The sequence below is a fragment of the Microtus oregoni genome, unplaced genomic scaffold (genome assembly GCF_018167655.1).
Source record: "Microtus oregoni isolate MIOR12 unplaced genomic scaffold, Mior012 000002F_ref0000024, whole genome shotgun sequence".
Lineage (NCBI taxonomy): Eukaryota > Metazoa > Chordata > Mammalia > Rodentia > Cricetidae > Microtus > Microtus oregoni.
The window spans coordinates 43599495-43616793 of NW_024543061.1; the positions used below are offsets into that span (position 1 = coordinate 43599495).

At 37.9% G+C, this 17299-nt stretch overlaps 1 protein-coding gene across 3 annotated transcripts in view; it reads right to left on the reverse strand.

The window, feature by feature from the left end:
• Cntn3 (contactin 3) overlaps positions 1-17299 on the reverse strand; it is a 396565-nt gene that overhangs the window by 307314 nt on the left and 71952 nt on the right. The gene's annotated exons all lie outside the window — the stretch shown is intronic.

Consider the following 17299-nt stretch of genomic DNA (forward strand, 5'->3'; position numbering starts at 1 on the left):
TTTGAGTGGCCCTGTGAAACTAAGATGCCTGCTTAATGATTAATAAGTAATATACCCACGCCTAAAATCAGACAACTTTCTACCAAGGAACGCAGAAATTCAGCTTGTTCCAAGAAGCAGAAGGGATTGGTGTAGGAGGTCCTTCTGTCTATGTGTTGCTTTCATTGGTTGAATAGAGTAACTGCCTTGGCCTTTTGATAGGGCAGAACTTAGGAAGGTGGAGTTGAAAGAACTGAATTCTGGGAGAAAGAAAGCAGAGTAAGAGAGAGAATCGCCATGGAGATGCCAGATCAGACATGCTAAATCTTTCCCAGTAAGCCACGACCTCATGGTGAACACAAATTATTAAAAATGGGTTAAATCAAGATGCGAGAGTTAGCCAATAAGAGGCTAGAGATAATGGGTCAGGTATTGATTTAATTAATACAATTTCTGTGTTTCTATGCAAGCTACCAAGAGAGAAAAACAACCTGTTGTCCTACTGTTTTAATTTACATATGAATGCACCCCCATAGGATTATATATTTGACTACTTTGTCCTCAGTGTACCAGTTTGAGGAAGATTAGGACATTTGGTCTTCTAAGAAGTGTGACACTTGGGGCAGGCTTTGTGTTCTTTCTGTCTTCTGATTGTTGGGCTGAGCTCTCAGCTGCTGTTCTATCTCCTTGCCATATGTCTGCCATTATGGACACGAGCTCTCCAAAATCATCAGCCCAATTCAACTCTTTCATAATTTGCCTTGGTCATTGATGGAGGAAGGTCATTGGCTAATAAAGGAACTGCCCTGGCCCATTTTATTGTTTAGAGGATAGGTGGGAGGAGTAAACAGAACAGAACGCTGGGAGGAAGAGGAAGTGAGCTCAGAGACTTGACAGCTCTCCTCTAGGGAGCAGACGCCTGAGAGAGACGCCATGCCCCGCTCCCGGCATGAAGCTCCGACCCAGGATGGACATAGGCTAGAATCTTCCCGGTAAGACCGGTTCTCACAGATTATTAGAGATGGGTTGATCGGGATGTGAGAATTAGCCTGTAAGTGCTAGAGCTAAAGGGCCAAGCAGTGATTAAAAGGATACAGTGTCCGTGTAATTATTTCGGGGCATAAGCTAGCCGAGCAGGCGGCTGGGGTGTTGGGGACGCAGCCCCGCCGCCCCTACTACTACAGGTCATGATGTTTGATAACAGCAATAGAAACGTAACTAACACTCCCTCCCAGCTGTACAGCCCGTGAACCATCACAATGACTATCCTGGCAAGATATCTACAACAGTGCAACAGTAGCACTTATATCCTAGATGTAATCAATCACTGCTGTCTGCATTTTTATTCCACTCGATATGAGAGAATTCACTCTTGCAGTGCAAAACTAGTCAACTACCCTTTTCTGGATAGACCATAGACCCTGAGAAGAGAACCTTCCGAAGCCATTTTTATAAATCAATGTAATGTGTAACTTATCTTTATCCCCAAAGATAAGTGTAGCTCTTACCCATCATCAAAGAAGCTTTATTTTTATTTTTATTTTTGAAAAGATGGAGACTATTACATACATCCAAAGTTGTTGAGAATGCAGAGAGTAAATGATTGTGGGGTGATCTGATACATCTCCAATGCAACTCCTATACCCAAGGCTCAGGGAAAAATCAAAGAAGCGGGATTTAGTAGGACTTCAAGAGTCAGAAAATCAGAATACCTGATCCAAGATATTTTCTTCTATATATGTCAATGAAGCTAAATCCATAAAGTCTCAAAAATAATATTGTCTGAATATGGTCAGAATAAATGCATCGCCAGTAAAAAGGTGGTATTTCATATGATCCCACCCCTAGATGAAGAGCTACAGATAGTCAATGATAGCTTAGAAAAGGGGAATTGATCTCCTAGGAGAACAACATAGATGATGTCAGCTTTAAGAGCTTAGTCCTAAACATATATACATATGAGCAAAGCAAATTACTTTAGTTCTTAATATATATACATATATATGCACATATGTAAAGACATGCAGCAAAAATGTAAGAGACGGTATGAATTTTAGAGGTTTACGGGAGGAGATGGAACAGGAGAGAGGAAGACAAGAATGATGTAATCTCATGTAGATACAGTGCTTATTTAGGAGGGTCTCTAAACAATTACTAACAAAAGAAGAAAGCCCTTTGAAAATTCAGTGCAATTTTAACAAGGAGTGATATAATTAGATTTTTAACAAACATTTAAACCATAAATATTATGAGTTTTATTCATCCTCATAGGTTAAAAACACATTTTAAATATTTCAGTTTTAATTTTGCCCACAAATTTATAGAAATGAGAAACTATAAACAAACTTTAAGACCTAAGAGAAAAGATGGGTCGGTATGTACACACACACACACACACATATATATATATATATATATATATATATATATATATATATATATATCTTGGCAGTTTTAATCTCACTCTGTAACTCTAGAAGATTCTTTTTAAATTAAGTTGCTTATCTTTAACCATTTTTTTTAAAAATTTGGGCCACTGACTTTATAAATAATGAAGGCAATTAATAAAAATCACGACTTGAGCTTGCAAATTGCCACGTATTGTCATAGAGAGAAGAGACACAGTACAGCTCATCCCAGTTCTGAAATCATAAAGCTAAAATAAATACAAAAGAAGTTACTGAGGCAAGACAAGTACAAATAAAAATGTCATCTGCTACAATAAGAGTAGTCTACATTTCACAGGAATCTTTTAAAATAAAGGGGGAAAAAAGCAGATCCCCTTCAAAGTTTTTTATGCTAACAGACAATTGCATTGGAAAAATAGAACTTAATATATTAACAACACATGCCCGATATGGTCTTTAAATAGCACCCAAACTTAATACATATTGACAAATGTAATTGTTAATGTCAGCTGAACTAAAAAATGCTATACCTTGGACTTAGAACAAAAATGCTCTAAATAGTTATTTCTGGTTGAGCTAAAAGAAGAAGGAGACATTCGTGGCTTTTGTCATGCACTTTTCAAAATTGCTACTAAGACTGTGAATCATGAAATATTGATGCATATTATTTCAAATGTATACAGACAGTTTTGAATGTTGCCTTGGAAAATTCTCAGAGTTCAGCTTCTTTGAGATAAAAAACAGTGAGATTTTGTTTGTATGTACTACAGTAATAAATACCTCACATCTTTAGGTGCAAAGATAAAATAATTAACAGCAATTTTGAGTAAAAGAACTACGTATCATCACCTCTCACACTCACAAATTGTCAACTTCAATATTCCAGACTTAGAGTGCATTGGTATGTTGCTACAAACTCCTCTCTCTCTCTCTCTCTCCCTCCTTTTGCTCCCCTCTTGCTTTGGGAACATGGGTGCACACACGCACACATACACACACACACACATACACACACACACACACACACACATTTTTAAGAAGGCTTGAGGCATTTATTACAGTAAAATATATAGCCATTAATTTTTAAAAGACTGATTACTATGAGAATTAGTTGCTCTGGAATGTGTATCATTTCCCTCTCCTGGAAATTAACTATAGAATCATGGATCAACTACTAATGACTTCACTTTCTTGAGGAAATTGATGATGATGAAGATGATGAAGATGATGATGATGATACTGTAATGCCAGATTAAAAACCCAGTTTGTATCTACTTTGCTTTCAATCATCATGACCAACATCATCAATGTCATTATCTACTCATTCATTCATAATCTGTACATCTTCCAGAGATGGCACCTCTGCATATTAACTGATTTTTTTTTCCTGCTCAACCCACCTGGTTGATAAGAGGACAGGAACAAAAGCTCTGAGCTACAAGTCCAAGGTCCCTCATAGCTTCCCTCATGATCCTGCAGTTTGGAAACCAGAATGTTCCCATTTTGATGTGAACTTTGACACCATCAGTATTTACAGCAGCAGAGATCATAACTAAGGCAAATGACAATGGAAGTCATCTTCTGCTATAGAGGATAGCTATGCCAACTCAGCTTCCCTCCTTTGCCATTTGTCAATATCAACAGTGTTGATGACAGTTATTTTACAAGATATGGGCCTCTCATGAACTAGATTTCAATCTGCAAAAACTGTGATTTACAACATTTTATGCTAGTATTCCAACATTTTGGCACCAGTGATATCTATTTCCACCACCAGACCAGTGGTTCTCAACCTTTCTAATGTTGAGACCCTTAATTTTAGTTCCTCATGTTGTGGTGACTCCAACTACAAAATTATTTGCATTGCAACTTTATAAATATAATTTTTTTCTACTGCCATTAATTTTAATGTAAATATCTGACATGCAGAGTATCTAAAGTATGACCCATATGAAAGGGCCCTTTAATGCCTCCAAGGGTTCATAATCCATAAATTGAGAACCACAATATGAATACAAAATGAACCTCAGCTAAATTTGCTTTCTGAGTTCTTTAAACCAAATTGTTACATAGACATAATATTTATGTATCTATGTATTCATGGTACATTTTCTGCATATTCAGAAATTTATTTCTTTTTCAGATAGAAATTAATATAAACTGAAAAAGAAAAAGAAAAATAGAAATTTTGTAAAATTGTAGCAAATCCGAATCATGCCATTTATTCAAAGCAAATTTTTATTAAAACAGAAAATAATTTCTGCGAAGTCTAGTGCCAAGAGCTTTACAATCGAATTATGAATTGGCTTAACAGCCTATGAGGCATATCATTGTTAGTATCCTATTACTGTTTACTTTTGGTCTTTCCAGCAGTACCTATGCATATACACTAGCAAAGAGAATTACCTGTCACTCCATGTAGACTGGTCAGTGTGTCAGTTATAAAGCAAAATATATTGTCTGGGTACTCTGAGTTGCCTTGCATTTATTTCAGATCCTTTTTTACTTTATCCTCAATTTAGCATGCTCAGCCCTCACAAAACCAATGTCAATGATAAATGTTAGGGGGAAAATTACAAAAACTATTTTTTTTCAATGGGTTCCAGCAGTTTCATTCAAGTGTAAGCTGAAAGAGAAGACACATCTGTCAAATTTTGCCAATCTATGTCCAGTTTCAAAATATAAGCTGGAATGACAATGTCTCCTGTGTCCACTTGACAATTTTATTTCAATTTTTCTGCTTTGCTTCAATTCACTTGACCATTTCTAGGGCATGCTGCCTGAACCACAGGGACATCCTATTTTGACATGTGACTGTGATCCTAACTGCATGTTTTAAGACAAGACTTTTGGTTATAAGCAAATCAAATTTCAATAAAATTTTAAGAGTTTCTAAATAATTCTGCATCCTCCAAAAACAAATCACTAATGTGCCTCCAAGAGAGCCAAATTTAAGGGGCTCTTGGAAATTTTTAGAAAAGGATCCATATTTCTTTAAAAGAACCTTGGCACAAACAGATTTTTAAGGACTCACTACTATATTTAATGATGGAAGGAAGATAAAAGAAAATTCAATAATGTATTCTTTACATTCATTTTTCAAATTGAATACTAGCATGATGTACCTGTCAATTTCCAAAATTATTAATGTGGCCAGTGGAAGCTTGATAAAGTCCTGAGTGGATGTATTTTGCTGATGTGTTCATGACCATGTCAAGGATTCCAAAGGTACAGACCCAGGGGAATGACAAGCCTTCCTTCGTCAAGTAGAGATGTTACCAGTGTTTACAGAAAGTACCAACCACAGCTTTCTTCTCTTAGGTAACTACAGACTAAAACTGCTCCCCTACGAGATCCCCAATCAGATTAGCTAATGTGCCTCCTCCTTCAGGTGGATAAAACAAATATATTGCATTCCCAAGCTGCTGGAACATCGTCATTAGATTGGACAGCCCATCTAACCCCAGATAGTCTTTACTTGGATTGGATGTTTGTTCCCTGTTACCTGAGGCCGGTTAATCCAATAGCTATGCAGGTTATATTTATTTGCTTCTTTCTCCCTTGGTCAACGAGGAACTACCCCATACCTCATTCCATAATAATGAGAAACAATATACCTTTACCACTCTGCCCAGTATTTCCTACTGTCTTGTGCTGACTTAGAATGTAAAAAGAAAAAAAAAACCCTTGATAAAGAAATGTGATAGAAATGGTTATCTACAGAGGCAGTTCTCACAATGTCAGGAAGGAACTGAGGAGGAATATAGTAACCATTGGCTTCTGTGGAGTGCTTGTTGGTAGGCATAGTTCTAAGTGCTTACATTGGACTAATCCATTTCATCCTCATGACAATCTATGGTGTTTACCCCCTTGTCAACTTCATTTTTCAGAAAAAGAAATAAAGAGACAATTGGGTTAATAAACTTGTCCAAGAGAAACAAAAATCAAAGAAGCTCTGGAGTTATAACAATTTTTTTCAGATTATAGGTGTCAAATGGAGAGCTCAAACAACAAGAAAATTAGACAATACCAAAGTATAATCTGATTATTTGATATACTAGACTAATATATGAATTGATGCAACTGGTCATTAGAAATAGTCATATTAGTATCATTTCTTTAGTTGTCAGTTCTTCCGTTCCAGAAAGAGAGTTAGACTCTTTATGTATACAAATGGCTTTAAAAATTAGTTTTAAGAATTTGACAATAACTTATCATTTCTATACCAGATATAAATTTAAAACCATGCAACAATCCTGTTCTAGATTTACCCAAAACTTCTCAGCAACCTACCAGGTCACAAATGTAGTGGCAATAGTGCATGTATTAAGTGTATTACTCTTATCGACAAGAATAAAAAGTATGGCCATGTACATTTAAATATGCACAAGATAATCCTGAAAGACCCTGGCGAAAGGAATTTTCCCTGGAGAAAACATTGTGCTTGATCATTTTAATGCTTTTATTGAAACTATGCTATCAGTCAAGCATTATCAGACGTTTATTGTGTGATCCTACAGTTGTTTCATCTGGTAACAGGAAAGAAACAAGAGGGATGTCATATAAAGAACTGTGTGGCAGACCAGAGTTTAATGAATATAAAGCCTGATGCAGTCCAGAGTATAAAGTGTAGACAAATGAATAAGATGTCTAAGGAATACTGTTAGCTGAGCAGTGCCTACCACTTGCAGATTATGTCACAGGAGCAAAAGTGGCAGAGTGACATGATCTGCAAGGAAGTGATAAAAACCATCCAAAGACGTAGAATCACAAGGCTCAAGTTGGAATAGGGGGATAGATGGTCAATGGGCATGGAAGTTCATCAGGGGACGAATACTTACCTAGAGTGAAGAATGCCATATGTTCTTAGCAACACACACACACACACAACAATGATGATACAAAGGAAAAACAGATGGTGGGATAGAGACATTTTCAGATGTCCTTGTTAGCATCTTGCTGGAGAACTTCCAGGCTAGTCTCTGGCTCCTTATGTGCCTCCAAGAGGTAGGGCGGGCCAGTTCACAGAAATGTCAATAACTGGCCAGGCAAGCCCTCATCATGCACGACTGCATCCTGTGGTTGTGTTTTATGTTCATGGTTAAATTTAGAAGCTACAAGGGGTGCACCCACACACTAAGACAATGGGGATGTTCTATTGGGATCTCACCAAGGCCAGCTGGCCTAGGTCTGAAAAAACATGGGATAAATCCGGACTAGCTGAACATAGCGGACAATGAGGAATACTGAGAATTCAAGAACAATTGCAGTGGGTTTTTGATCCTACTGCACGTACTGGCTTTGTGGGAGCCTAGGCAGTTTGGATGCTCACCTTATGAGACCTGGATAGAGGTGGGCAGTCCTTGGGCTTCCCACAGGTCAGGGAACCCTGATTGCTCTTCGAGCAGATGAGGGAGGGGGAATTGATCGGGGGAGGGGGAGGGAAATGGGAAGCTGTAGGGATAAGTCCCGCCCCTTAGGGGGCGTGTTCGCCTCGGGCTAATGTCTGCCTATAAATTTGGCTAGCAAGCTCTGAGCGCTTGCTTCTGCTTTCCTGGTCTCCGCGGGAACGGTGGTTCTGTAAGTCTATTTCTACATTAAAGCTATATATATATTTTTACACTCTGTCTGCATTCATTTACGCCGTTACATTTTGGCGTCCAACGTCGGGCTATTTTGCCCCCGACTCAAGCGGGTAGCCCGCTAGCTAACACAGCACCCTCCCCGGTGCTGTTTTTCAGTTCGTGACTCCGGCTCCAGTGCCGAGTCCGAGACACACTCGCGACACAGGCCCATTCTGCCTGCCTTGGCTAAGTTTTGCAGCGGAACCCCACTGCCTGAATTAGCAGAAGCTCAAGTACTTGCGGTTTTGCAACAAAAGCTGCCACAGCGTCAGATTTGGTCTGTTACAAAGTGACTTGGCCGGTTGTGGTGGCGCACGCCGGTAGGATTTGCTGAAGGAGGCAGAGGCAGGAGGATCACAAGTTTGAGGCCGGCCAGGCAGTGGTAGAGCACGCCTTTAATCCCAGCACTTGGGAAGCAGAGGCAGGCAGATCTCTGTGAGTTTGAGGCCTACCAGGCCTTGGTAGTGCACGCCTTCAATCCCAGCACTTGGGAGGCAGAGACAGGCGGATCTCTGTGAGTTCAAGGCCAGCCTGGTCTACAAGAGCTAGTTCTAGGACAGGCTCCAAAAACACAGAGACCACCACTGGCAGGAACCGATCTTTGCAGGTAAAAAAATTTTCTTTTATAAATAAAATGTCTGAACACATTACTATTCAAGAATTTAATGATTTTTTTAATTGTACCATGTGGGAGATTTTACAAGAGATGTCTATCACCCCACATATATGGATCCTTCTGGGATTCGTAGTTTTCATTGGCACCAAATGGTTTGATAATAGAAATATGATAAAGTCTTTACGAGACGAATCCAGGATTCTTAAGGTAGAGATTGAACGCTTAAAAACAATTGAGAATGATAACAATCTTCTCAAGAATCAGTTTGAAGTTCTCCAGGCTGATAACAATCTTCTCAAGAATCAGGTTGAAGTTCTCCAGACTGATAACAATCTTTTCGAGAATCGGTTTGAAGTTCTCCAGGCTGATAACAATCTTCTCAAGAATCAGGTTGAAGTTCTTCAGGCTGATGTTAAGGAGAAATTCATTACTATGGAAGAGGGAACAGCTGATCTGGACCATAAGATTCAGTCCCTTTCTGTAGGAAATGAAACATTAACTGAGAGAATCAAAACTGCTGAATGTGACAATCGGATTTTGTCTAAAGCTTATGACAGATTGACGGAAAGATTGTCAATACAAGAAGGCACGGTTTATGCCATAAAAATTATGTCCAAAGATGAGATGTTATCTCTAACGGACAAACTTCATATTTTAGAATCCTCAATGAAGGCTTTGGAACATAATTCTGGACAGGAGATTCAGACATTGCAGAAAGCAATGGTGAATAGAATTGAAAAGATTGAGGAATTTCTAAATTCTGATGAGGAAGAGCAAAGGGTAGAAAGGAAAATTTTAACTACATCTGTGGGTAAGTCTCTCCGGGACAATTTCCACAAAGCTCTACCTACAGCTCTACCTGCCTTTCCAGTAATAACAACAGAGAAGGTGATTGGTTCCAAAAACCCTAGGGTCATCAAGGAGGATACATGGGAACCTGTGCGTATGAATGATCTCAAGGAAATAAAACAGGCTGTCATGACTTTTGGGATGCAAGCCTCTTTTGTTAAGGAGATGCTAAGATCTTGGGCCACGACAAGCAGAGCAACCCCCTCAGACTGGCTCCAGCTGAGCTCTGCGGTACTGGAGAGTGGACCGCAATTGAAATGGAAATGCTTATTCAGGCAAGAGGCTAGACTCTTAGAACAGCAGGAAAAAGCGAAGGGAATTGACATTTCCCTAGATCAAATTCTAGGTGAAGGGCTCTTTTCTGATCCTCAGGAACAAGCTAATTTGGATGAAAACACACTCTCCATGTGTACTACAGCAGCCTTAAGGGCTTGGGACAGGGTACAAGACCCAGGACAGAGAATGGAATCATTTGTCAGAGTTAAACAGGGTCAGAGAGAACCCTTTAGTGACTTTTTACAAAGATTAACTAAGGCTGTACAAATAGGAATATCTGACCCAGAAGCAAGACGTATAATGATTGAGTCTTTGGCTTATGAAAATGCAAATGTGGAATGCAAAAGGATTTTGGGTCCTTTAAAGCTCAGATCAGCACCGTTGGAAGAATGGGTCTTGCATACACTCAATGTTGATACATTTGATTATGGCACTGAAGCATGGGTAGAAGAAGCAATTTCCAATGGTAAAAGGAGACACCAGAATACCAAATGTTTTAATTGTGGAAAAATGGGTCATATGAAAAGGAATTGTAAACAACGGATTTTCAGAAATAATAATAATAATAATAATGCATCTTTCAGAAATAATAATAATAATACATCTTCTAGAAATAACAGAAATAGGAGGACTCAGCCTTCAGGTTTATGTAGAAGATGTGGAAAGGGCAGACATTGGACGAATGAATGCAGGTCTACAAGAGATAGACAAGGCAACCTGATACAGCCGGGAAACGTGAGAGGGGGGGCCTCACAGGCCCCCATGGCAAACATGGTTCAGTCATATGCAGTTTCTGCAGAGAACGTGCCTCATCAGGACAATTAGGAAGCCCCATGCCTACTGTTACAAGCAATAATGATCAGAAAGATAAGTTACGTGTGTTTTGGCAAACTTCTATAAATGATCAAAGACCTAAACTGAGAGTGTGTGTAAATGGCATTTTTATTACTGGCCTGCTGGACACAGGTGCTGATGTAAGTATCATTACCCCAGAATCTTGGCATACGTATTGGCCTCTTCAGAATGTAAATGTTCAGCTCCTGGGAATTGGAACCCTATCTCGAGTAAGGCAGAGCACGAGATGGGTTGAATGTATAGGGCCAGAGGGACAAATAGGAAAATTAAAGCCATATGTAGCCAATATCGCAATGAATTTATGGGGTCGTGACCTATTACAACAATGGAATACTGAAATTAACATTCCTGCTAAATCTAGAGCCTATATTTCTGAGAATAATATTAAAAGATATTACAAACTGAGAAAACCGGCCATTCGGGCTGTAAAAGAACAAGCAATTGATGTACCTTCAGAGATACCAACAGCCTTGCCTCTAAGATGGTTGACTGAGAAACCAATATGGACAAAGCAATGGCCTTTAGCTGAGGAAAAGTTACAGGCTTTAGAACAGCTGGTACAAGAACAATTAGATGCTGGACATATAGAAGAATCTACCAGCCCTTGGAATTCTCCTGTATTTGTGGTTAAGAAAAAATCAGGTAAATGGAGAATGGTGACAGATCTCAGGGCCATCAACAAGGTTATTCAACCTATGGGCCCTCTGCAATCTGGAATTCCTTTGCCCTCTTTATTACCAAAAGGATGGCCTCTCATAGTTATTGATTTAAAGGATTGTTTTTTCACTATACCTTTGCAAAAAGAAGATAGAGAAAAATTTGCCTTCACAGTGCCTACTTACAACAATTCTCAACCTTCGAGGAGGTACCACTGGACCGTTCTCCCCCAGGGTATGTTAAATAGCCCCTCCCTGTGCCAATATTTTGTGAACCAACCATTGCAAATAATACGCAAGAAATTTCCCAAATCTATAGTATACCATTACATGGACGACATTTTGTTATCCGATTCAAACATGGATACCTTGAACAGACTGTTTGAAGAAATAAAGATACTTTTACCTAAATGGGGATTGCAAATAGCTCCTGAAAAGATTCAGAAGGGAGATTCTGTTAATTATTTAGGTTATAAAATAGGTTTGCAAAAAATTAAGACACAAAAAGCACAAATTAGGAGAGATCGCCTACGGACTCTTAATGACTTTCAAAGACTGTTAGGAGACATTTCCAGTCTACGACCAGCTATTGGAATAACACCTGATCTAATAATTCATTTGAACAAAACCTTGGATGGTGATAAAGATTTAAACAGTCCCAGAGAATTAACAGCTGAAGCAGAAAAGGAACTGACAATGATTGAGGAAAAATTACAACAGGCACATGTGGACAGGGTGAATCCAGAGCTCGATTGTATTCTCGTCATACTACCATCAAAAATTTCTCCTACAGGAATTTTAATGCAGAGAGATGATATTATTTTGGAATGGATCTTTTTACCACATAAACCAAGTAAGAAACTGAAAACTTATGTGGAAAAAGTCTCTGAGTTAATTATAAAAGGCAAGCTGAGACTTCGTCAACTAGCAGGCATAGACCCAGCAGAAATTATAGTGCCTTTCACTGCTGATGAACTAAAGAAATTATGGGAAGATAATGAACCATGGCAAAGAGCTTGTGCTAATTTTTTGGGAGACATTAATAACAACTATCCAAAAAGCAAGCGGCTTAACTTCATAAAGAGAACTTCTTGGATTCTTCCTCGAATCGTCCGTGATGTTCCAATAACTGGAGCCCGTACATTCTATACTGATGCCAATAAATCAGGGAAGGCAGGTTACAAATCAGAAGACTTGGATAAGGTGGAACAAAGTCCGTATACTTCTGTCCAGAAGGCGGAATTATATGCCATTCTTATGGTGCTAAGGGATTTTAAAGAACCTATTAATATAGTTACAGATTCACAATACGCAGAAAGAGTTATTTTACATATTGAAACTGCTGAATTTATACCTGATGATACTGAACTAACCTCATTGTTCCTCCAGGTTCAAGATTTGATCAGGAACAGGCTTTGCCCTATGTACATAACACACATCCGATCCCATACGGGTCTGCCAGGTCCTCTAGCACAAGGTAATGCAGAAATTGATCAATTATTGATTGGTAGTGTGCTACAAGCCTCTGAATTTCATAAAAAACATCATGTTAATAGCAAAGGTTTGAAGAAAGAGTTTTCAATTACATGGCAACAAGCTAAGGAGATTGTAAAGAAATGCCCTACTTGCTCTTTCTATAACCAAACGCCACTGCCTGCAGGGGCTAATCCAAAGGGCACCCAAAGGAATGAAATCTGGCAGATGGATGTGTTCCACTTTGCAGAATTTGGCAAATTAAAATATGTACACCACACCATAGACACGTATTCAGGTTTTCAATGGGCTACTGCCCTGAGCTCAGAAAAGGCTGATTCAGTAATCACACATTTATTGGAAGTTATGGCCATCATGGGTATACCTGCGCAAATAAAGACAGATAATGGTCCAGCATATGTATCTAAGAAAATGAAACGCTTTTTTGAATATTATAATATAAAACACATTACAGGTATACCAAATAATCCTACAGGTCAGGCAGTTATAGAAAGATCAAATCGTACTATAAAGGATATGCTGAACAAACAGAAAGGGACTGAAAATACCCCCAGAAATAGATTACATAATGCTTTACTAACCTTGAATTTTCTTAACGCTAATGAGAAAGGAACGACAGCAGCAGAAAGACATTGGATAATGGAAAAGTCTGCTGAACTAAATCAACCGATTTATTTCAAAGATGTGCTGACCTCTCAGTGGAAGCCAGGAGATGTGCTACGTTGGGGAAGGGGTTTTGCTCTTGTTTCTACAGGAGAAGAAAAATTGTGGATACCATCAAAATTAATAAAGTTTCGATTTGAAGAGGAGAAACCTCTTGGAAAGGAGAAATGACAACTCATCCACAACGATGATATTCATACAGGTGGTAAGAAAAACATATAGAATGGGGGCAGGGTTCTGTTCTTATCTCCACAGGAAAACACTCATCTTTGAGAAATTCAAGGGACCCTGGATGTTTGGATACTGACAGATGGAAAAATACCTGCCCAATAGGAAATATCAAGACAACTGAATGGGTTGTGTAAGTAATATTAAACCATATTTCTAAATTTATAAAGCTGGTTTTGAAGTTGGACTCTGGCTCAGTCCCTCTCCAATTCCAAGCCTGTTAGTAAGAGAAAAACCCAGAGTTTCTGGAGTTTCTGTCTCATGTCAAGAGCCATGATATGGGACAGAAAGAAATATGAGTTTAGAAAACATCTTTGCTTCTCTTCATATCTATCATACTTTTCATTGAATATATCTATCATGTCTTTCATTGAATATATATATATATATATATATATATATATATATATGTCTATATGATTAATGTTTAAGTTTTTCATAATGAACAATGAGTTTTTCCTGAAGTGACATTTGAAGTTTCCAGGAAGAAGATGGGGCCCCATAACAACAACTCCACCTGGTTGATATGACGTCATGATACTGATAGCGCTACTACAAGACCTGCTTTTGGTACCAGCTGCACAAGACAGTTCCAACTTGGTTAGCTGAAATGGTGCACATCTTATACAACATTTTGGCCAGACCTGCACGAAAATACTCAGAGACTATTTGCAATTTTAAAAGACATTATCTTGAAATTTAACCATCATTTTACTTTCACAGGATCCCCCAGAAAGAACGTCGCCCCTATGACAGCTGGAAGTAATTCTAGAGAACGACGTCCCCTCTCCCAGTAAAGTTTGCCCTTGGGTTTAGGGACATCATTTAGGGGTTGATTATAATTAGTATATGATTGAGGGTTGGGAGAGGAATTTTATAAGCTCAAGGATCATTTTGAAAAAAAAAAAAAAGAGGGAATGATGGGATAATAGATTTATAATTGTGAGTTACTGCTTTTAGACAAATATATTGGTATCAATTCTTGTATAATGAAACAAAGTTAAATTATATGGACTATTGTACGCATGCATGTTTCTACCTCTGTTTAAAACATTTTTATGTATTGACATATATTGTATTGATATATATATTGTATATATTTACCATATTGCAGTGTACATTTCTACCTCTGATTAAGATACTTATATAATATTTGTGTATTGATATATATTTACCTACTGCAATGTATATTTGTACATTGTTTATATTTGGAGGTCATTGTCCTCATTTGTTTCACAGTCGTTTATTGTCTTAGTCTTTAAGTTAGATAGATATTGAGAATTATATAGACTAATTGTCATCTAAGTTTGTCATTTATAATTAGACTAATCAGGTTCTTTAGATATATAGAGATTATACTCAGTATAGATAGATAATCTTCAACCTCTTCAAAGAGCTGTAGAATATGGCCTTTAATCTAACTCAGAGTTTCGTGATAGTGAGACACAATTGCTCCTGGCAACACCGCTCTATTCCCGAGAGAATGTTGAGCACCAAAAACACTCCACCTGGAGCCTTTCTATTTTGGCAGAACTGGCCTTTGGGCAAAGAAATGCCCATACCTCAACCACTGACACAGATACAGAGCATGCATCAATGGATAAAACAGGACTGTCATATCCTGCCAAGACAGGGTAAGATAGTTTTGAAAAGTTCCTTGCCTTTAATAATGGTATGTCAGTTATGTTAGGCCTTAGCCAAAATTGGTTGACTCAACGTTGCAAACGAGACTTTGGGTGATTGCCCAGGTAGTCAGTTGTCTCTGTCAATTGTTGCACATTTTGGATATATCTCGTTTGTTGAGTAGTGTTTATTCCCTTCTCAGATCTTTGACTGAGTTGAAGATTATATAATTGTAGTTACTCTTTACATTATTTGGACTCCTTGAGATAGAATGTTTAGCAAAGCTTTTGTTCTCAATATTGTTTGTTATATTTATTATTTGTTGTTATTGTATGTAGTTGTATTTGGTTTAGTTCTGTCTTATTTAGACAAAAAGGGGAGATGTAGGGATAAGTCCCGCCCCTTAGGGGGCGTGTTCGCCTCGGGCTAATGTCTGCCTATAAATTTGGCGAGCAAGCTCTGAGCGCTTGCTTCTGCTTTCCTGGTCTCCGCGGGAACGGTGGTTCTGTAAGTCTATTTCTACATTAAAGCTATATATATATTTTTACACTCTGTCTGCATTCATTTACGCCGTTACAGGAAGCGGTTGTGGGGACGAGGCAGAAATCCTTAATAAATAAATAAATTTAAATTTAGAAGCTACAGTGTGATTTTATGGAGTCACTCCACTTGGAAGAGTTCTAAACACCAGTGGCTCCCTTTCCACTTATCTCCCTCTATGCCTGTCCTACTCAGTTGGCCAGCTCACACTAAATGCTCTCCAAGCTCTCACACACATTTAACAACACTAGTAATTCACTATGGCTCTGATACAGCACTTAAGAGTATTTCTCAGCCCTCGGATATTCAAAGGACAGAATAGGAACTATAGGTTCAGAATCAATGACAATGGTAAATGAGAAGTATTAAAGGAGTTCAGGACAGGACTCTAAGTGTGGGTGCAAACATTAACACAAGCACATCATGAAAAATGGAGAGTCATCCTTTATGTTATATGTGTTAGTTTGTGGTATTACTTTATAGTCATGAAAATGGGCACATCCTAGCTGCTTTTTGGCTAATATTTAAAGAATCTTATAATAAAATAAATGGTATAAGGTCTTTTCACTTTTTTGGTAAAGTAAAATAAGAATATAAAGAAATGCATAACTTAATGAATTATTCTGAGACAAACCCCTTCTAGCAGGCCCTCATCTTATCAGATACCCCTTCCCTCAAATCGCACATCCCATGCGGAAAATGGCTTTCCTGACAAGGAGTTTTCAAGTTATTATTTTACAAACTGCAAATTTGGTAGCTTTGGACATTTTTTATATTAATTTTTGTAGAAAATATAAAGTAGGATATCAGCTATCAAAAACACTGAATTTAATAATGGCTAGTAGTGGTTTGTTCACATGTATAAATAGTGGAGTCTTAAAACTATTACTTACTGTAAGGACTCATCACAAATAATTTTCAAAATGTTTGGGACAAAATGACATACAGTTAAATGTGTTGTGTTTATCTGTATAAACACAACATACATGCATATGCAACATATATGCATATATACACACATGCATATACAATTATATATGCATAGACAATGTTTACAAAGATTTCATCCTTTTCCTCAATATTCCATCTATAAAATATTAATGTAAGTATTATGAAAGTAGTTTATTGTAAGAATTAAGATTGTGATTATATGTGAAGCTAACTCCCTGGTTTTCAATTATGATTGTTACTTCTCCAATTTCCAAAAATCTCAATGTAATTGGTACTTTGGCTCGAGAGAAAGCCTTAAATAATGAATGTACTCAAATATGGTTCTCTAACTCACTTTAAAGAGAATAACTAACAGCTCTCTTCTGCTTACAGCATATAAAGGAGAAGAAAAAACCAACACTTGTACTTGTTTAGCATAGATGTGTTCTTGTCAAGTTGCTTTATCACAGTGAATGAAGTGATTTTGACACCTTTGGAAATGCTAATCATGACTATGAATAGTTATCTGCTTAGGATTCACACCTATTAGGGGCTGTA